Genomic DNA, 23,088 nt, shown 5'->3' on the forward strand with positions numbered 1-23,088 from the left:
TGAGTTTTTTACCTCAGTACTTGTAAGCCAATACCAGGAGTGGAACAATCAGAGGAAAAGTAGAGAAACATGTCACCACTTCTGTATTTATCACACACTCCTGGTCTTGGCTTACCATCACTGAGGTAAAATACTGATCAAACACTCAGTGTGTGCACATGGCCTTATATGCGCCATCAAATTCAAAACTTAAGAGCTTGTTCAGAAGAGAGTATCATGCAGACGTGTGCTGTCCTTGTGCACCATGGACCGAATCCCTAGAGCAGAGGTGTAAAACTACATTCCTCAAGGGCCGCAACCAGGTCATGTTTTCAGGATTTCCTTGTACTGCACAGGTGATAATTTAATCACCTACACACATAATGATTCCAGCACCTTGTGCAAAGCTAAGCAAATCTTGAAAACACGCATGGTTTGCGGCCCTCGAGGAGTGCAGTTTGACACCTCTGCCCTAGAGCATATGCAGCTGCTATAGCCAATGTGCCAGTGCACATGGCCGATTTTTAGACTTGGACCAACAGTCTATGTGGGGAAAAAATAATCACAGCATGGAATATTGTAGTCCGATTCATGGGTCATGTAAATGGCAGGCAGCTCTTGTAGTTGTCTGATACGCGGACAAATACACAGGGCTACCCCCTTTAGCCAGTCACTTCTGCAATTTGCGAACTGGTCTGAATTTTCGTACCGAATCTGAACCCGGTCTAAAAACAAGATGTCCCAAACAATTCTTGTACAGCTATCTTTTATTAGATATATTGCAATTTTCTGCAATGCGGAAGTCATTGGTTCAAAGTGCACTGCCATCTCCGAATCAGTCTCTTCCACGTTATTATTAGAATCTGGCATTTCAATGGTCAGACTGTTCATATCTGAATCAGAAGTGTGGTATGGCCGATTGTCCAGATCCTAATCTTATGTGTATGGCCAGCTTTCATTATAGAGGACCCATAAAGAAAAATGACCCAGACTAGGAAGTCTAATGCTGTCATTGTTTCCTGGCTTCAATGTCACCTTTGTGTTCAGGGTCGGTCCCATGCAGAGTATTCACAGTGATGAGAATTGTGTAAGACCTGCAGTGCAGGTATGGCCTGTCACGTAATACATTGTAACTAAATTAGGGAGTAAGATGGCAGTAGCTATGGTAACAGAAGAAAATGAGAACCTGTTTACACATGCTTAGTATAATGGATACTTTGGATTCTAAACCACAAGCGGAGATACTTGATCTATTTAACTATATAAACATGTATACGTACTGTTAGGGCTGACGGAACCCACCTAATAATATAAGAATAGAAATAAGGTTCGTAGCCTGGGGTCCTCCGTGCAGAGATGTTAACTGCTGCTCGGTAATGGTGGACACTATATGACGGTATAGTGGGTAACACACCCGGTATGTACAGGCCTCACTGAGCCGCAATACCGCAGAGTGTAAATGCCGTACCCCGTTTAACTTCACAGAGCACAGCAGAGTGAGCGCTAGTGTACAGTCACAGAACTCAGCCCCAAGGTCGCGGGGTTAGAGTCCCTCTAGACCCACTAGCACTCAGTGTCGCTCCAGCGATGCCCAAACAAACTATCTAAAGATTTAGCACACAGTGCACGCAGCATCACGCTGGTGAACGCAACTAACCACCCTAGCTAGGGATAGAAAGCGCACTAATTACACATGGTGCCGCACTGGCGCTGTACTTGCTCCAGACACCCAACCTAAAACAACACTTAGGAAGGGGATGATTAGGAGCTTTCACCAGATAACATACACGCATCCACACACCACGATTCATGTGTATACTAGAGCTTGGCCAAGCAGCCATGCAAACCTTTTATAGTTGGGACCTTGCCAGTGGTCCAATCAGAGCCGCTTGAGGACCTGGGCATGTGACCTCCGACCTCCAATAAGAGGTCATTCCACGGGCATGCTCAGTAGGCAAAAAGCAGGACTTAGTCCCAGGAACGTCTGCTCGCCGTTGACTAATGCTGGTTACAATACCTGGACCTGAGGTGGCAGCAGTAACCAGGTGCACAGCATCAGCTTGAGCAAGATGCTGGGACCGACATCTCTGCTGAGCAGGCTCCTCTGTGGCTGAGGAAGAATGGGAGACTGCAGAGGACATGGTTCGAGATTCACCCTGTGCAGTGGTGGGAACTTGACATCTGACATTAACCCCCCTCCTTGGGCCTTGCTACGCTCAAAAGCCGCAATGAGCTGAGGAGCCCAAATGTGCTCAATAGGTTCACAGGTCCTGTCCTCTGGGCCATGACTCTTCCAGTCCACCAGATAGTACTTTTTGCCACGTACCACCTTGCACCCAACAATGGCGTTCACCTCATAATTACATGTGGACAAGCCCGGTGTCCCGGCAGATGACTCAGAAAACCGGGACATGTGAATGCGTTTTAACCCCTTCATGACCTTGGGATTTTTCGTTTTTCCGTGTTAGTTTTTCGCTCCCCTCCTTCCCAGAGCCATAACTTTTTTATTTTTCCGTCAATTTGGCCATGTGAGGGCTTATTTTTGGCGGGACGAGTTGTACTTTTGAAAGACATCATTGGTTTTAGCATGTCGTTTACTAGAAAACAGGAAAAAAATTCCAAGTGCGGTGAAATTGCAAAAAAAGTGCAATCCCACACTTGTTTTTTGTTTGGCTTTTTTGCTCGGTTCTCTAAATGCTAAAACTGACCTGCCATTATGATTCTCCAGGTCAGTACGAGTTCATAGACACCTAACATGACTAGGTTATTTTTTACCTAAGTGGTGAAAAAAAATTCCAAACTTTGCTAAAAAAAAAAAAAAAATTGTGCCATTTTCCGATACCCATAGCATCTTCATTTTTCATGATCTGGGGTCGGTTGAGGGCTTATTTTTTGCATGCCAAGATGATGTTTTTAATGATAGCATTTTGGTGCAGATATGTTCTTTTGATCGCCCGTTATTGCATTTTAATGCAATGTCGCGGTGACCAAAAAAACGTAATTCTGGCGTTTCGAATTTTTTTCTCGCTACGCTGTTTAGCGATCAGGTTAATGCTTTTTTTTAGTTGATAGATCGGGCGATTCTGAGCGCGGGGATACCAAATATGCGTAGATTTGATATTTTTTTATTGATTTATTTATTGATTGGGGCGAAAGGGGGGTGATTTAAACTTTTATATATTTTTTTTTTTCACATTTTTTTTAACTTTTTTTTTTTACTTTTGCCATGCTTCAATAGCCTTCATGGGAGGCTAGAAGCAGGCACAGGACGATCGCCTCTGCTACATAGCAGCGATCTGCTGTTCGCTGCTATGTACCTGAAAATCAGGTGTGCTGTGAGCGCCGACCACAGGGTGGCGCTCACAGCTGCCGGCGATTAGTAACCATAGAGGTCTCAAGGACCTCTATGGTTACAATTCTGAAGCATCGCCGACCCCCGATCATGTGACGGGGGTCGGCGATGACATCATTTCCGGCCGCCCGGCCGGAAGCGGTAGTTAAATGCCGCTGTCTGCATTTGACAGCGGCATTTAACTAGTTAATAGGCGCGGGCAGATCGCGATTCTGCTCGCGCCTATTACGGGCACATGTCAGCTGTTCAAAACGGTACTATCCCGTCCGAGGTCAGAAAGGGGTTAGGAGGGACACATGAAAGGTGTCAGTGATACCAAGGCATGGAGGAAGGGCCAGACGATAGATCACATGGTTGACCTGTTCCAGGACCTATGTAGTGAGGAGAAAACTTAGTGGACTTCACTCGCAGTCTGATGTTACAGGCGGAGAGCCACACTAAGTCGCCAGGGGCAAATGTCGGAGCGGGGCACTGGTGTGCATCGCGGGGAGACCCTCATTCTCTCCTTGGAGGTCTGGACGGCATCCTGAGTGCGGTCCCAAATGTCACATGCCTCCACCGCTCAGTCTGCCACCCTAGAGTCGGTGGACGACATGGGCACGGGGACACGCGAATGTTGGTTAAAGGGAACCTGTCACCCTGTTTTTTCAGTAGGAGATAAAAATACCGTTAAATAGGGCCTGAGCTGTGCTTTACAATAGGGTATTTTTTGTCCCCTGATTCCCTACCTATGCTGCCGAAATACCTTACAAAAGTGGCCTTTTTCGCCTGTCAATCAGGCTGGTCAGGTCGGATGGGCGTGGTCACAGCGCTGTTTCTCCCCCACATCTTGCTTATGTTCCCGTTGGTGGCGTAGTGCTTCTCGCATGCGCAAGTGCCGAATGCACTGCGCAGCTGTAGAAAAAGAGCGCGCTCGCCGCTATTCAGCGGTTTCTCGGTGGGCGCGGCCATCTTCCTGAGGCCGCGCATGCGCAGATGGAGTCTCTTGCTTCCCGTGGCTTCAGGAAAATGGCCGCCGCGATGTCCATCTGCGCGCGCGCGGCATCCCGCGGCCATTTTCCTGAAGCCCCGGGAAGCAGGAGACTCCATCTGCGCACGCGCGGCCTCAGGAAGATGGCCGCGCCCACCGAGAAACCGCTGAATAGCGGCGAGCGCGCTCTTTTTCTACAGCTGCGCAGTGCATTTGGCACTTCCGCATGCGAGAAGCACTACGCCACCAATGGGAACATAAGCAAGATGTGGGGGAGAAACAGCGCTGTGACCACGCCCATCCGACCTGACCAGCCTGATTGACAGGCGAAAAAGGCCACTTTTATAAGGTATTTCGGCAGCATAGGTAGGGAATCAGGGGACAAAAAATACCCTATTGTAAAGCACAGCTCAGGCCCTATTTAACGGTATTTTTATCTCCTACTGAAAAAACGGGGTGACAGGTTCCCTTTAAGGAGGAACGGGGTCTGCCCAGTAGAATCGGCAAAAGCGTTGTTCAGCACAAACTCTGCCAACGGTAGCAAGGATGCCCAGTCATCCTGCCTGGCAGAGACAAAATGTCGCAGATATGTGACCAGGGTCTGGTAGGCATTCTCTACCAACCCATTCGTCTCGAGATGGTAAGCTGAAGAGAGAGTTAGCTCTATGCTGAGCAAACGACAGTGCTCTATCCAGAACTGAGACGTGAATTGGGGACCCCAGTCATTGACAATTTTATCAGGCATGTCGTGTGGGCGAAAAACATGTTTAATGAACAATGCCGCCAAGGCCCGTGCAGAGGCACCAGATACACCATTTTGGAAAAATGGTCGGTGACTACCCAGATAACGGTGTAGCTACGAGACTTGGGTAAGCCCACCACAAAGTACATCCCAACCATTTCCCAGGGCCTATCCACCCCTGGCAGAGGGTATAGTAACCCAGCAGGCCATTGCCAAGGAGACCAATTCTTGGCACAGGAGACACATGCCCAAATATAGTCTCTGGCATCACGGGCCATATGCGGCCACCAGTACGTCTTCACCAGGAGCTCAGATGTCCTCTTGGTCCCAAAATGTCCACCCACCCTGGACGAGTGAGCCCAAGAGAGAACCTGCGGTCGCATATTAGGAGGAACAAAAGTCTTGCCCGGGGGCACAGACTCTAGCGAAACTGGGGCCACAGTTCTCAGGATCTCTGAAGGGACAATTAGCCGAGGCTCCTCCTTCTCTGATGACACTATGGAGCAGGAGAGAGCGTCGGCACAAATGTTCTTCTCCCCAGAAAGAAACTGGAGGGTGAAGTGAAACTGGGAGAAGAACAGGTGAGCCTGGTGAGAGTTTAGCCGCTGGGCAGTTTGTAAGTAAACTAAATTCTTGTTGTCGGTGTACACTTGGAAGGGAAAACAAGCCCCCTCCAGGAGGTGTCTCCACTCCGAGAAAGCCAACTTCATTGCTAGCAACTCCATGTCCCCGATGAAATAATTCCTCTCTGCCGGTGTGAAGGTCTTAAGGTACCTTCACACTGAGCAACTTTAGAACGAGAACGACAGCGATCCGTGACGTTGCAGCATCCTGGATAGCGATCTCGTTGTGTTTGACACGCAGCAGCGATCAGGATCCCGCTGTGACATCGCTGGTCGTAGCTAGAAGTCCGGAACTTTATTTGGTCGTCAGGTCGGCGTGATTTGTCATGTTTGACAGCAAAAGCAACGATGCCTGCAATGTTTTTTCATGGAGCTAACAACCAGCGAGAACGATAAGTACGTCACTGGATCGCTCCTGCATCGTTCTGCTGTTGCCGTGTTTTTCTGACATCTCCTAGCGACCTAAACAGCGACGCTGCAGCGATCGGCTCGTTGTCTATATCGCTGCAGCGTCGCTTAGTGTAACGATACTTTTAGAGAAGAAGAAGCAAGGATGCTTCTGACCTTGAGCATCCTTCTGGAAGAGGACAGCTCCAGCACAGACGGAAGAGGCATCCACCTCCATGACAAATGGTTTATCAACATTGAAGTGATGTAAGATGGGAGCACTAGCGAAGTCTGACTTGATAGAGAGGAAGGCCTTCGAGACCTCCTCCGACCACAATTTGGGATAAGCTCCTTTCTTGGTGAGGGCAACCAGGGGAGCAACCAATGTTGAGAAGTGGGGGAATGAACTGGCGGTAATAGTTAATGAACCCCATAAAGCGCTGCACCTCTTTGAGAGAATGGGGTTCCTGCCAGTCCCTCACAGCTTGTAGCTTGGCAGGATCCATGGCCAATCCCTGGGCTGAGATGATATAGCCCAGGAAAGGCAAGGGCTCCTGCTCAAACACACACTTCTCCAACTTGGCATAGAGGGAGTTTGCAGATATCTCTCCAGTGGGAGTCTTTATCTGGAAAGTACATGAGAATATCATCCAGATAGACTACGACCAAGATGTTAAGCATATCCCTGAAGGTGTCATTCACAAAGTCTTGGAAATTGGCAGGGGCATTACAGAGCCCGAAGGGCATCACCAGGTATTCATAGTGCCTGTCACTGGTGTTAAATTCCGTCTTCAATTCGTCCTCCTCCCAGATGCGAATCAGGTTGTAAGCACCCCACAGATCAAGCTTAGTAAATACCCTCGCTTCCTGCAACCTATCTAAGAGCTCCGATATAAGGGGCAGGGGGTACTTATTCTTAACGGTTATGGCTTTAAGAGCCCTGTAGACTATGCAGGGACGTAATTGTCCGTTCTTCTTCTGCACAAACAAGAACCCAGCCCCTGCGGTTGACACTGACTTCCTAATGAATCCTCTTGCCAGATTCTCCTGGATGTACTGAGACATTGCCTCCATCTACGGGAGAGATAATGGGTAGACTTGACCCCGAGGAAGCTCAGCACCAGGCAAGAGGTCAATAGGACAGTCATAGGTGTGGTGAGGCAGAAGAGTCTCTGCAGCCTTTTTGGAGAAAACTACTGCATAGACCCAATAGAGTTTGTTGAGAGAGGAAAGATCTGTGGGTACCTCTGTAGCAACCTGATCGCACTCCCACAGACATCTACCCTCACAAGATTCACTTCATCCCAGAATTCTCCCTGAGGACTACTCAATATGAGGAGAGTGGTAGCGTAGCCAAGGTACCCCTAACAGGACCTCATCAATTCCCTCGGGTATGACTAATAGGGAGATTATCTCCTGATGGAAAGGAGACATTGAGAGTGTAAGTGGGATGGTTTGGTGTGTAATCTGTGAGGGCAGTATCGACCCATTTACCACTTGTACGGTCACCGGTTTGGCGAGCATCACCAGGGGTATTGCATGCCGCTGGGCAAAGGCTGAAGACATAAAGTTGCCCTCTGCCCCGGAATCCACACAAGCCTCGACCGTGTGAGTGGATGGGCCTATTGTGAGTGTACCCTTGAAGGACAATTTGGAGGAAATGCCGCTATGTCTAGAGAGCCTCCTCCTATAGCCACTAGACGAGGACGTTTTCCCAACCGTGAGGACATCTGGAGGCAAAATGTCTTGATTTCCGGCAAACATGACAGACCATGAGTGCTCGAGCGGTCCGGGACTTAGATCCCGCTCGTGACACTTCCATGGCCTCTTGTGGCTCTGACGTCTGATCCAGAGATTCCACAGGTCTGGCGAAACCTCTTCCTACACTGGGCTCGCTCCAACCTTTGCTCGGTAAAATGAAGGTCGATGCAAGTTGAGACCGCTATTAGCTCTTCCAGTGTGGTGGGAATCTCCCTAGTGGCCAGAACGTCCTTCACATGGTCAGCTCAAGATGTATAGCACACTGGTTCACGAATCCCCTATACGACTTGCTATCGCCAGTGAACCTATCTGGCAATGGGACGTGGGATAAGGTCGGAACAGGGGTGGCAGCGGACATACGGGCTGCAGCTTCGCTAGCAGCCTGAACAGCTACTGCAGTAGCATCCACAGCTGAGGTTGTGTGCTCGAGAGCTGCCAACCGGCCCTCCAGCTGCTGGTTGTACCACTGCAGTCGCTGCTCGTCCACCATTACTAGCCAGACCCTGGCGCTAGTATAAAGTTAGGGCTGGTGGAACGCACCTAATAATATAAGGATAGAAATAAGGTGCGTTCGCAGCCTGGGGTCCTCCATGCAGAGATGTTAACATGACTGACACTATATGGCGGTATTGTGGGTAACACACACAGGTTAAACGTCACCCGGTATGTACAGAGGCGGACTCGGTGGCCTCACTGAGCCACAATACCGCAGAGTGTGAATGCCTTACCTTATTTAACTTCACAGAGCACAGCAGGGTGAGCGCTACTGTAGAGTCACAGAACTCAGCCCCAAGGTATGTTCACATGTTGCTGATTTCCATGCGGTGTACAGTCCCATGTAAGCCTATGGAAAACCAAATCCGCAGTGCACATGCTGCGGAAAATTCCACACAGAAATGCAGCGATTTATTTTCCGCAGCATGTCAATTCTTTGTGCATATTCCGCAGCGTTTTACACCTATTCCATAATAGTACAGGTGTAAAAACATAGGCGAATTCGGCACAAAATTTGCACAAAATCCGCAGAAAACCCGCAGGGAATCTGCAGTTAAAACGCAGGGTGTTTTACTTGCGGATTCTGCAAAATCCACGTGGAAAAATCTGAATCCGCAACGTGTGCACATACCCTAAGCAGGCAGAGCTCTGGCGATATTGAAACTGCTCTGAAAATCCTGGCAGCAGCAATACATAATAGAAATACAGTGGCGTGTAAAAATTTGGACACCCCTTGTCAAAATTACTGTTATTGTGAACAGCTAAGCAAGTTGAAGATAAAATGATCTCTAAAAGGCCTGAAGTTAAAGATGACACATTTCCTTTGTATTTTAGGCAAAAATATTCATCTTTTGCATTTTTTAAATTACAAAAAAGGAAAATGGACACATCCAAAAGTTTGGACACCCTTGTAGATTTGTGTGCTCAGATTACTCTGACCAAGGTTTCAGGCCTTAATTTGCCTGTTAGGGTTATGGATTGTTTATTATCATTGTCAGCAAAGACCAGGTGGTGCAGATTTCCCAGCTTTATAAAAACTAAGCCTCCTGCAGCCATGTGTTGTAAGCTGTTGCATAGCACTCTGTGGCGGCCCACAAATCAGGAGAAGGCTATAAAAATATAGCAAAGCATTTTCAAGTTACCCTTTCCTCAATTGCAAATGTAATTAAGAAACAGGAACAGTGGAGTCAAAACAAGATAATGTCTAGAAAACCAAGCAAAGTTTCAGTGAGAGCTGCTTGTAGGATTGCTAGAGAGTAATGATGGGCAAACCTGAAGAGTAAAGTTCGGGGTCCATACCAGACACCCAGTGTTCATGTATGGATTCCGAACATGGACTTCTCACGGAAGTCCATGTTACTTTTCGTGTTTGGCAGCCCAAACAAAGCTTGTTGAAAGGCTGCAGTGCAGCCAATCAACAAGCTTTTCAGGTGTGGGCACTTCCAACCCCATCACAGCCATGCCAAGTATTGGCCAGCGCAGCATGTAAAAAACATATCCATGGCCCATGTAAAAATGGCTTCCCAGCCTATTCATATCAGTCTCCAGTTGTCTGCTTTGCCTTAGCTGGTTATTAAAAATAGGGGTGCCCCACGTCAATTTTTTAGGGTCTCCCATTTATAATAACCAGCAAAGGAAAGCAGACAGCTGGGGGCTGATATTAATAGGTTGAGAAGGTACATAGATATTGGCTTCTTCCCAGAATAATAAGACCAGCTCACAGCTGTCTGCTTTCCATTAGTTGATTTGATTATTAAACATGGGGGGTGGGAGGGCTACATTGTTATTTTTAGTTTATTTATTTATTTTTTTGAATTTTTCATTTATTTATTAGTAATAAATAAACAAATGAAAAAATGCCTTGGGGTCTCCCCCTATTTTTAATAACCAGCTTTGGGAAACCAGACAGGTGTGGGCTTAAATTAATAGACTGGGAATGCAGATGGTTATTGGGTCATTCCCAACCTACAAATATCAGCCTGCAGCTGCCCCAGAAGTGGTGCATCATATTTGATGTGCCAGTTCTGGTACTTCGAGCTGAGGCTATTTGATTGCCGTGGTGCGGTGGCAATCGGGATCATTGTTTTGGGGGTTAGTAATGGAGAGGAGGTGTCAGTCAGACACCCCCATTACTAACCCAGTAGTAAAAAATAAACACACACACAGAAAAAAAAAAAAATTGAATAAAGAACCTCCCATACTAACCCTCGTTCACACATTTATTAATAGAATGATTCTATGAAGTAATCTACTTTCATCTTTTTGATCTCCGGCACCTGTGGATAGCAAAAAAGCTACCGATATACACAGACTCCAGCTGATGAATACTCTCATTAGCGTCTCCTGCTCTCTCTGCTATCAGCGAGAGCAGGAGATGCTGATGATATTAGTAGTATTAAGTCACCAATCAGCGATTGAATGGCAGTAACCTTGTCACAGCTGCTGATTCACAGTTATCTCATCCCCCAGCCAAACAACGAGATAAGGCATCCATCTTATTGTTCTTATTCCCCAGCCTATACCTCATAAGAAAGTTGAAACTGGTGAAGAACAATCACCATCTTGCCTGTCTGGGTGTCAGACACTTTGCAGATTAAAATTTGAAAGATTTTTACGATCAGTGATTACCATGATCGGATGTGCTGCCCACTACAAAAAATGTTGCCACTGTTCAAAAGTTCACTTTACTGCCAAGCATTCCCTAATACCAATTTTTCTCAGCAGACAGTTTCTTTGAAAGTATGCACATGGACGCCATTTTCTTGCAGATGTACCCTGCGACAATACAGCCCCCACTCCAAATTCAAACGCATCAGCCTCTACAATGAATGGCTAAGTGACATCAAGCTGTATAAGAATTTGCACAGAAGCAAAACATTTCTTTAAAGTATCAAGAGCCATAGTGGCCGGACTGGACCATTTGGAAAAGGCCGTCCCTTAGCAAGTCATATCCATCAAAGGTTTGAACACTACTGAAAAGTTCTTCATAAACTTATGGTGGTAATTTCTGAAACCTAAAAACCTTTGTAAAGCCTTTAAGTCTACAGGACCATCCCATTCCAGTATCGCCCGGACTTTCGCCTGATCCATGCGAACATTTTTGGACAATAAGTAAGAACCCAGAAAAGGGATCTCCTGAACTGAGAACATACGTTTCTCTGGTTTGACATACTGTATAATTTATTGTCCCTGAGTATTTGTAAGATACGCCTGACATGTACCTGATGTGCCTCGAGGTCAGGTGAATAAATCAATATGTAAGCAAGATAGACCACCACAAATCTACCTGCCAGGTGACTAAAAATGTAATTAACAAAGTGATGAAAGACAGCGGTAGCATTAGTCAACCCAAATGGAATCACAAGGTTTTCATAGTGCCCCTCAGGTGTATTAAATGCAGTCATCCACTCATCCCGCTCCTTAAATCAAATGAGATTATATACCCCCTAACGTCCAGTTTAGAAAACCAATTTGCCTCGATGATCTGGTTAAGAGGCCTGGAATGAGTGGGAGACGCTATGGATCCTGGACTGTGATCCAATTGAGTTTGCAGAAATCTAGGTAGGGACGTAACCCCTCATCTTTTTGCCTAACAAAGAAAAAAACCTTCTCCAACAGAAGATGAGGAAGGTCTGATATGACCCTTTTGCACTCCGATATAGTCCTTCATGGCCTACTTCTCCAGACCAGTACTATTATATAACCTGCTCTTAGGCAGCTTGGCCCCAGCAATAAGATTAATGGAGCAATCATAAGGACAATGAGGAGGGAGTTCTTGAAACCCCTGTCCCGAAAACAGATCCCTAAAGTCAGACAGGTATTCTGGCAGAGACCTGGTATTCACCCTGGCTTACCGGTGCTTGAGCAGTGTCCTTGAGAGTACTCGCAACACCTTACCACCTGCCAAGTCTGCCAGTCCACTACGGGATTGTGAAGCATGAGTCAAAGTAGTACAAGAACCACAGGAGAAGGCAAGCCCTCTAGCACTTAACAATCGATTATTCAGAGCGCATGGCCCCTACTTGCAGATGAACAGTATAACTCAAACAACCTGAGTAAAATACCCCTGGCACAAGGGTGCAGAGTCAATGGCGATTATGGATCTTGGTCTAGACTGTTTGTGTAGCTTGAGACCCTGGTCCTAGACGAACCTGGTGTCAATGAAATTAAACCCTACTCCGCTTTCCAGAAAGGCTGAAATAACCACTTTACTCTTACCAAGATTGATAGCGGCTGGTAAAAAAATTGTGACCTACCCACAGAAGAAATATGTACACCTGGGTTGCTAACCTCCCTGCAACCCGGGCTCTTTAGTTTTCCTGCAGCTGTTTGTGGTTTTGTATGGAGGAACATGTATCCACAAAATGACCCTTCCTACCACAGAAAAAACACTCTCCCTTTTTAGGCCAAATTGCAGAAGGACCAATAAAACAAGTCGTCTCGCCCAATTGCATGAGTTCCTCAGTTGGCTCAGCCCTACGTTCCCTTGACTCCAGGTCCCCTGAAAATTGAGGTGTCTCTTTATGTCTCTGGCGAACACATCAGTCCACACGGATAACCATAGACATGGCTGCCTCCAGGAAAACAGGGGTCTCATACAGGGCAAAGGCATGCTTTACCGTCACAGAAAGACCCTGACAGAACTGACTGCGGAGTTCATTCCACTTAGTATCCATAGACAACATACGAAACATGAAGCAATACTCCTCCTCTGGCCAGTCTCGCTGCTGAAGCTGCCATAGTTTAGATTCACTCACAGTCACAACACAAACGTACACCAGATGTCTGGTATTACAAACTGGAAGTGACAAATGATTCATGATAAAAACATATTAATTAATTCATTTATTTAATAATTTTTATTTTTACTTTTTTTAAATAAGGAACTGGAACGGAAAAAGACGAAGAACTACAGCTCCTAATGTTGATAGCAATGCAGGTATACATTAAAGATATGGTCGTTATAAACTACAAACCACAGCACAATAGCTAATTTATATCCGGATAGACATACAACTAATCATATTAACTATAAATCTGAAAGTTTTTTGCGTAAAGGATAATGGTTTAACTAAAAGAACTGCCTGCTTTTAGTTTCTTAATGCTCTCAATCTCCTCTTACAAAACCCAAAAATGAATATAGCAATTTGTAGTTTTCTAATCTTGCCAGCAGATGGCACTTGACTTTTACAAGTTTAAAGTGCTCGTGCTTGTAAACCAATTAAACAAACATAATGGACAGTGATCAAAATTTTAAAAAATAGTAAATCAAGCCCCCCTTTGTCTCCCCCTTAGTTAGATAACAATGATAAAATACATGTTTTCATATTTTTTCCATTCTTTGCAGATGGGCTTAGGGTTAGGGTTGGAGCTAGGGTTAAGGTTGGGGACAGAGTTAGGATTGGGGTTAGGGTTGTGTTAGGGTTAGGGGTGTGTTACGGTTAGGGTTGGAGTTAGGGTTGTGTTAGGGTTGGGGTTGTGTTAGAGTTGGGGTTAGAATTGGAGTTTAAAAAAGAAACAAAAAAAAACATGATATGAAGGTAAGTGATGAGCACAAATGCTCGCTACTTCAGGTGCTCGGTATGCATGTAGTATCGCGGATCCCTGCTTTTTTTGTCTTTTGGTGTCTAACAGCCGTGAATCATGCGGGGCAGGGGCTCGCGATATTTGGTGCATACCCGAAAACCCAAAAGAAAAAGAGGTATGAAAAAAAGGGATCACCAGAATAAAAATCAATTTGTTGAAGCATGATACACAACACATGAAAAAAAAAACAAATTTCAAAAACATTTAAAAGAGCCAAGAAAAGAACCTCAAGTCAAACAACCTACAATATGGTTGTATTGGTCCCAAACAGGATTTGATAGTGTATAGGAAAGGGGCAAGTAATGTAGACAATAATCCAATAAGTGCAAAAATGCTGAGAAGAATATCACCTAAATAAGGTTTAAGGTAAATTGAGATGTGGAAAGGAAGGGGAAAAAAGTGCCCCACATAAGCTCTGTATTAAATGCACACATGTGATGAAATTAACATCTATGCAATAATAAATGAATAATTCATAACAACAGCCCATTCAAAATCCAAACCAATATAGATATTAATCAGGAAGGTAAAGAGTCAACATTAATATACTTAGCACCCGGCAAATGAGCGTCCCTATTCACGCAATATGAAATCCATGGAGGGAATGGAACCCCACGCGTATCGACACAAAGGGTCTTCCTCAGGCTTAAGTGTCACAAGAGGTTGTTTTACGTGTTTATATACCTAATAAATAATGTTTGAATTCTTACCAGCTGGCAGCAGGCATGTGTGGTCAGTATCAGGAGTGTGACGCCCGTCTCCCGGAAGTGACAAACACACATGAGCCGAAATTATGCAAATCAGAGATCAGAGCTCCTGATACATGTTGGTTTAAATTAATTTTTGTGAAAAAAAGTTAAATGTTCATTTTTTTCCACATTCCAATAATTCCTGTGAAGCACCTGAAGGGTTAATAAACTTCTTGAATGTGATGTTGAGCACCTTGAGGGGTGCAGTTTTTAGAATTGTGTCACTTTTGAATATTTTCTATCATATAGACAGCTCAAAGTCTCTTCAAATGTGATGTGGCCCCTAAAAAAATGGTTTTGTAAATTTTGTTGAAAAAATGGGAAATTATTGGTCAAACATTAACTCATATAACTTCCTAACAAAAAAAAATTATGTTTCAAAAATTGTGCTGTTGTAAAGTAGACATGTGGGAAATGTTACTTATTAACTATTTTGTGTTTACATATCTCTCTGATTTAAGGGCATAAGAATTCAAACTTGGAAAATAGCAAAATTTTCCAATTTTCCGTCAAATTTCCGTTGTTTTCACACATAAACACAAGTCATATTGAATAAGTTTTACTACTATCATGAAGTAAAATATGTAATGAAAAAACAGTCTCAGAATCAGTGGGATATGTTGACGCGTCCCAGAGTTATAACTTCATAAATTGACAGTGGTCAGAATTTGAAATTTTGGCTTGGTCATTAAGGTCAAAATTGGCTCAGTCATTAAGGGGTTTAATAAACACTTCCTGATACTTTCCCTGGTTCATCAATTATTTTTTTTTTTAAATAATCCCGTGCAGGTCCAATGTAATCTAGGGAATACAACATAGTTTACAAATAGAAACCTGAAAAACATGCAAAAGAGAGAAAGAATAACAAGACACTGTCCTTCGTTTACCACTTTATTATAAAATAAAATCCCACGTACTTCCAACAGGGTCCAGCCTTTCCCAGGACGTTCTGTGAATCCGGTTCATGCTGCGCTCATACGGTGATGTCAATGCTCATCAGAGTTCCCGGGTCACGCTGCGCTACGCATAACGCAGCATGACCCGGTGACTGTGATGTGCTGTGACATCACCGTATGAGCGCAGCATAAGCATGATTAACGGAAGATCTTTCAGGGCAAGTGCTGGACTACTTCAGATCTGCGAGTTACCTTTTTTCATTATAATAAATTGGTGAACGAAGGACAGAGTCTTGTTTTTATTTCTCTATTTTTAAGTTTTTTCAGGTTTCCTTTTGTGGCCTACGTCAGATTCTCTGGACTTTGTTGGACCTGCGTAGGATTTAAAAAACAAAATTGGTGAACCAGTGAAAGTGTTGTGGAGTGTTTTTTTTTTAAAATAAAGTATTTTTTTATGTGTTTTGTTAAATTACTGGGTTAATAATAGGGGTGTCTTATAGAAACCTCTCCATTACTAACCCCAAGGCTTGATGTCAGTTGTGTTTTTGGACAATTCATAGCTGACATCAACCCCAAGCCCCATTACCCCGATTGCCAACGCACCAAGGCAATTGGGAAGAGTGAAGGCGAACCACCAGAATTGGTGCATCTAATGTGATGCAGCACTTCTGGGGCAGCTGAATGCTGGTAGTTTTAGGCTGGGAACGGCCCAATACCCATGGACCTTCCAAGCCTAATAATATCAGCTCTCAGCTGCTTGCTTTACCTTGGTTGGCTATCAAAAATGTATATAAATATTTTCCATTTATTTATTAGCTAAATCCATGCATAGTAAGCTACACACAAGGCACTAATTACATATCTCAGGATATCTATCTATCTACTGTATATCTTTGCACATCTTTAACATCTAAAAATCTGTAATTTCTATGCTGCACTCTAGTACCTGTCATACCGGAAGTTTTGTGCACAAGGACGGCACACGGATGGCACATACGGAAACGCAAAATGGATAACACCGATACTGGTTTTTGCAGTTCTGGAAACATCAGGATGTGTGATGGGGGCCTTACAGACACGTTTGCAAAATGACACTTAAAAAGACTTCAAATAGAGAAGCTTACGTAAAAATGAAAAAGTTATGGCTGCTATAACATTGAATGAATGAACAAAAAATGAATCCATAGAGTCCAAATGTCCCAGATACAGTGGGACAGTCCCGGATTTGAGTCTGCTTCCCACTGTCCTGGGTGGTCTGCTTAATGTTCAACCATTCCTCTATGACATTTCCTTATGCCAAGATGGAAAGAAATGTAAAATGGGTTTGGCTCAGTGGTGTGGTTGAGAGCATGGCCAGAAATGTTGTACCCCATAGTTTGCCCCTCTTTCTCTTTTATGAAAGTTGAGATGCATGTTCACAGACTGAGAGTACCACTCCCATTTTCTATGTTCTTCAGCACTGCAGTAGTACACCACACTCTGTTTAAGGCCGGTTTCACACGTCAGTGGCTCCGGTACGTGAGGTGACAGCTTCCTCACGTACCGGAGCCACTGACACACGTAGACACATTAAAATCAATGCATCTGTGCAGATGTCATTGATTTTTTGCGGACCGTTTCTCCGTGTGCCAAACACGGAGACATGTCAGTGTTCGTGGGAGCGCACGGATTACACGGACCCATTAAAGTCAATGGGTCCGTGTAAAACACGTACCGCACACGGACGTTGTCCGTGTGCAGACCGTGTGCCGTGCAGGAGACAGCGCTACAATAAGCGATGTCACCCCCACTGGTGCTGAAGCCGCCATTCATATCTTCCCTGCAGCAGCGTTTGCTGTAGAGAAGATATGAATAATAGTGTGTAAAATCCAGATCCAGGTCCCCACCCCCCTCCCACCCCCTGTGTGTCCCCCAACCCCCCACTGAGATTAAAATACTCACCCAGCTTCCGGCTCCCTCGCTGCTTCCTGTCCTGGACGCACCTTATGGGAGGTGGAGCCGCATATTCATTACTGTAAATACAGTACAAGGTGCGGCCAGGACAGGAAGCAGCGAGGGAGCCGGGAGCTGGGTGAGTATTTTAATCACAGCGGGGGGGAGGGGAGGGAGGTTGTGGGAGGGGGGTGGGGACCTGGATCTGGATTTTACACACTATTATTCATATCTTCTCTACAGCAAACGCTGCTGCAGGGAAGATTTGAATGGGGCTTCACACAATGCAGGGGACAGCGCTAAACTTTAGCGCTGTCTCTGGCACGGTGCGTGTGGTACCCAGTGGGCACACGGGCGGCACACGTGTGCCGCACGTGTGCCACACTGATGTGCCACAGAAACGCACCAGCACACGGACACAGATAATTCCGGTACCGATTTTTCCGGTACCGGAATTATTTGGACGTGTGAGACTGCCCTAACCCATTCACGACCTCCGCCGTACTATTACTGTGGAGGTCAGATCCCCTCAAAGCCTGGACATGTCAGCTGTTTTGAACAGCTGACATGTGCCCGCAATAGCGGCGAGTGAAATAGCAATTCACCCGCCGCTATTAACTAGTTAAATGCCACTGACAGCGGTATTTAACCGGCGCTTCCGGCCATCGGGCCGAAAATGAGCGCATTGCCGACCCCGTCACATGATCGGGGGTCAGCGATGCATCGGCATAGCAACCAGAGGTTGCTGATGCCGGCTTGCTGTGAGCGCCACCCTGTGGTCGGCGCTCAAACAAGCCTGTAATTCAGCTACATAGGAGTGATCGCTTCCATGTAGCAGAGCCGATCAGGCTATGCCAGCTTCTAGCCTCCCATAGAGACTATTTAAGCATGGCAAAAGTAAAAAAAAAGTTTAAAAAATATGAAAAAAATAAAAAATATATAAAAGTTTAAATCACCCCCCTTTCGCCCCATTCAAAATAAAACAATAAAAAAATCAAACCTACACATATTTGGTATCGCCACGTTCAGAATCGCCCGATCTATCAATGAAAAAAAGGATTAACCTGATCGCTAAACAGCGTAGAGAGAAAAAAATTAGAAACGCCAGAATTATGGTTTTTGGTCGCTGCGACATTGCATTAAAATGCAATAACGGGCGATCAAAAAAACGTATCTGCACCAAAATGGTATCATTAAAAATGTCAGATTGGTGCACAAAAAATAAGCCCTCACCCAACCCGAGATCACGAAAAATTGAGACGCTACAGGTATTGGAAAATTGCACAATTTTTTTTTTTTAGCAAAGTTTGGAATTTTATTTTACTCACCCAGGTAGATTGCGAATCAAAGTCCTTTATTCATCATAACGTAACAACGGACATAGTAAGGAGAGGCGGCTGGGAGAGATCAGCGGTGCGGGGAGAAAGAGCAGGACTACGATCGTTTCGCGCTTGTGCGCTTCCACGGGGATATTTGTTCACTGCTTTTTATGCTGAGCACCACCCGAACATTGCAGACTATATACGTGCTATAGGAGTCTTGCAGTGGAATCCTCAGGCTGCGGCTACACTGCCTGCTGCGATAACACCTAGTGCCGTTCATATTTTGTGCTTTTTGATTTTATTTTACTACTTAGATAAAACGTAACCTAGACATATTTGGTGTCTCTGAACTCGTAATGACCTGGAGAATCATAATGGCAGGTCAGTTTTAGCTTTTAGTGAACCTAGCAAAAAAGCCAAACCAAAAACAGGTATGGGATTGCACTTTTTTTGCAATTTCACCGTACCCGGAATTTTGTTCCCATTTTCCAGTAAACTATATGTTAAAACCAATGGTGTAGTTCAAAAGTACAACTCATCCTTCAAAAAACAAGCCCTCACTTGGTCATATTGACGGAAAAATAAAGAAAGTTATGGCTCTGGGAAGAAGGGGAGCAAAAAATGAGAACGCAAAACCGAAAATACCTCCGTCATGAAGGGGTTAAAGGAGGTGTCTCACGTTTTTAAATGGGTAAATTTGCAAAGTGCTAGTAAAAACAAGAAACTTTACAATTTGCCATATATTAAATACTAGATGGTGGCACGATTCTAATGCATCAGGTATTCTAGAATATGTAGTTTATTTACGAAGATTTCAGAATAATGCAATGAATACACAGGATTCGGCTGGCCGGGCGCGACCAATTAGCGAAGCATGAGCCACGTAGCATATAGCACAGCCACGTAGTATATAGCACAGCCAAGTAGTATATAGCACAACCATGTAGTATATAGCACAGCTACGTAGTATATAACACAGCCACGTAGTGTATAGCACAGCCATGTAGTATATTGCACAGCCACGTAGTATATTGCACAGCCACATAGTATATAGCACAGCCACGCAGTATGTAACACAGCCCATGTAGTATATACAGTAGCACAGCCCATGCAGTATATAACACAGCCCACTCAGTATATAACACAGCCATGTAGTATATAGTACAGCCACGTAGTATATAGCACAGCCACGTAATATATTGCACCGCCACGTAGTATATAGCACAGCCCACGCAGTATATAACAGCCCACACAGTATATAACACAGCCACGTAGTATATAGCACAGCCACGTAGTATATTGCACAGCCACATAGTATATAGCACAGCCCATGTAGTATATAGCACAGCCCACGTAGTATATTGCACAGCCACGTAGTATATAGCACAGCCCACATAGTATATAGCACAGCCCACGTAGTATATAGCACAGCCATGGAGTATATAACACAGCCCACGTAGTATATAGCACAGCGGCGTAGTATATAACACAGCCCACGCAGTATATAACACAGCCCACGCAGTATGTAACACAGCCCACAGCTCACAGCCCACAGCTCCGTTCCCAGTAATGCCTTGCGGCAATAACCCGTGATGATGTAGCGGTCTCACGAGACCGCTACGTCATCTGGGGTCATTGCCGCGATGTATTCTTGGGACTGGAGCATCGCGAGGAGCGGGAAAAGCTGCCGCAGACGCCGGAAGGTGAGAATATAATGATTTTTTAAATTATTTTTAACATGTTTTTACTATTGATGCTGCATAGGCAGCATCAATAGTAAAAAGTTGGTCACACTTACAGGGTTAATGGCAGCATTAGCAGACTGCGTTACACCGCGTTATGCCGCGGTATAACGCAGTCCATTTAACGGACTGCTAAAACGCTATGTGGGCGCTGACTGGAGGGGAGTATGGGCCAATTCGCGGCCGGAATGTGCCTGTTGCTGATTGGTTGCGCCCAGCTGGCCGCGATCAATCAGTGATGCGTGATTTCCGTGACAGACAAACAGATGGAAGTGGACCTTAGACAATTATATAGTCAATATCTAAGTTATTGGCCACCCTGCAGACTCAGGGAGGCTGTGCGAGTACACTACCGACAAGCTGTGTGCTTTAGCACTCTGAAGATAGCTGGTTCTTCAGACCCCCTGCTGAAGTTTTTAATCATAGCCCATGTAGAAAAGTGCTTTATCACAGTAAAGGATTGATCTGTCAGTGACTGTGGGTCAGTCTGAAAAATAAACACCAGAGGGCGCTGACACCACATATAATTTTCTTTAGCCCCACTGCTGAACATGTTTTCCTGCTAAGTGAAAAAGGCAAGTCATAATTATTATTCATGTTTTTTTTGTAGTTTTAGTCTCTTAACGTAATCCATAAGAGATGGTAACTTAGGGGTTGCTATAGACCATATAATTAGGCAAATACCAATTATAAAGCATCATAGTTGTTATTTTGATTAGAGCCCACTAACATCTAAGTTTTGATAGTCTACTTGCTTACAGAATACCCTTATAAAGAGGTCATTAGCAGTAGATGAAAAAGTTAGTACACACCTAAAGTATTTTTCACACATTTTATGCATTTTTTCCATGAGGAAAATATGCAGTTCTAACAGTAAAATGAATGATTTTTTTTTAAATAATCTGTCATCAGTATTTCAGCCCCAAACTATTTGTGTGTGCATATAACTCTTTCAAAGACAAGTCCAGTAATACCTTTACATGACTGGTCTGTTACTCCATTACTGAGAAATCAACATTTGACTTGACATGCAAATGAGGCTGTAGATCTGATGCCTCTGCCACTCCAGATCTACTGCCTGCCCAGCGTCAACTCCTCCTGCTTGACTGACAGCCTATGTCCTGTGTGACTTCAGGCACTCAGTAGGCAAATAGGAGAAGGCCTCTCTGGGCAACGAATAGAGCTGGAGTGACAGAGTCTTCAAAACTGCGGACTCATTTGTATATAAATGCAAACTGATTTCTCAGTAACTGAAGATAGGGCTGACCATGAAAAGGTATTAGTGAATTTGTATTTCAAAAAGCAATATGCACACATAAATAGTTTGTAGTATGAAACACGGTGCATTTTTTTCCTTGCCTTTTTTCTTCAAATGCAGCATGTCTATTTCAGCGATTTTACAGCAGTTTTCCATATTGACATTAAACTAAACTAAACACCCCAAAATGTATCAAAACACATAAAAATGCAAATAAAATACATTTTCTGGTCATAGTCTGCATTTTTCATGCAGAACAAAATAGATGAGACAGCTATGTCTGAACATTTATTAACAATGGAGAACACATGCACTATTTTTGCTTGAGTTCATGTATTATTACTACTGCAAGGTATATGATGGCTTTCATGAGTTTATGTCTCATTTTCACCAGACGGGGGCACTCTAGATTTTTGAAACCACATATTGCACAGAAGAAAATGACATGCATTATTCAAGGCTGCAATACAATACAGATATTTCACAGTCTGTTAAACTGGCTGCTCAGTGCAATGGATTGATTAAAGTGAAACCCTTATAGGATATTCCACTGTACTTGGAAAAAGGATGGAAAATACAAAAGAATGCTAGAAACCTGAAAAGGTAATAAATGGCTTGTTCCACAGTATCATTTTCCAGTTGGCTGTGATTAACTGATGCTTTTGGCAGAAAAGCGTTCATTCACACCTAATGCCGAGCAGCTCATCCTTGGTAGATAAAATGAATTCTTTGCATAGTATTTCCCTGTAGAAGCTAGGCCGGGCCTGTCTCTGCTTGCTAGGAATCTCAAGAAAATATTCCATTTCAGCAGTGCAAATGTGTCTTCTCTCTAATCATTAACCTCACAAATCAGTTCATCAGTGGATTCATCATGGAGGGACTCGTATCACTGAACAACTGCAAAAAATGTTTCCTAAGGCTAAGTTCCCACAATGAGTATTTGGAGCATTTATGATGTTAAAACCTAAGATAAAAACAAAATGAGCAAATACCCTGTAGTAAGTAAAAAATAGTAATAGTACATGTAATTAACATAGGGTACTTGGCTGACACTATTTTGATTGAAAAAAGTGTAAAAGCCATCCCACCACAACAAGGTGTACTCAATCGGGATGGACCCTAACTAGAGATGGGCGGACACCTGGATGTTTGGATCCGGCAGGTTCTGGCGAACAGTCACAAAAACTTCCGGTTCGGGCACAAGAACAGTATCACGGACTTCCTTGTGAAGTCCGTGTTCGGTGTCTGTGCCCGAATAGTAAGGGTCTGGTACAGACGCCAAACTTTACTGTTC

The sequence above is a fragment of the Ranitomeya imitator genome, chromosome 1 (genome assembly GCF_032444005.1).
Source record: "Ranitomeya imitator isolate aRanImi1 chromosome 1, aRanImi1.pri, whole genome shotgun sequence".
NCBI classification, from domain to species: domain Eukaryota; kingdom Metazoa; phylum Chordata; class Amphibia; order Anura; family Dendrobatidae; genus Ranitomeya; species Ranitomeya imitator.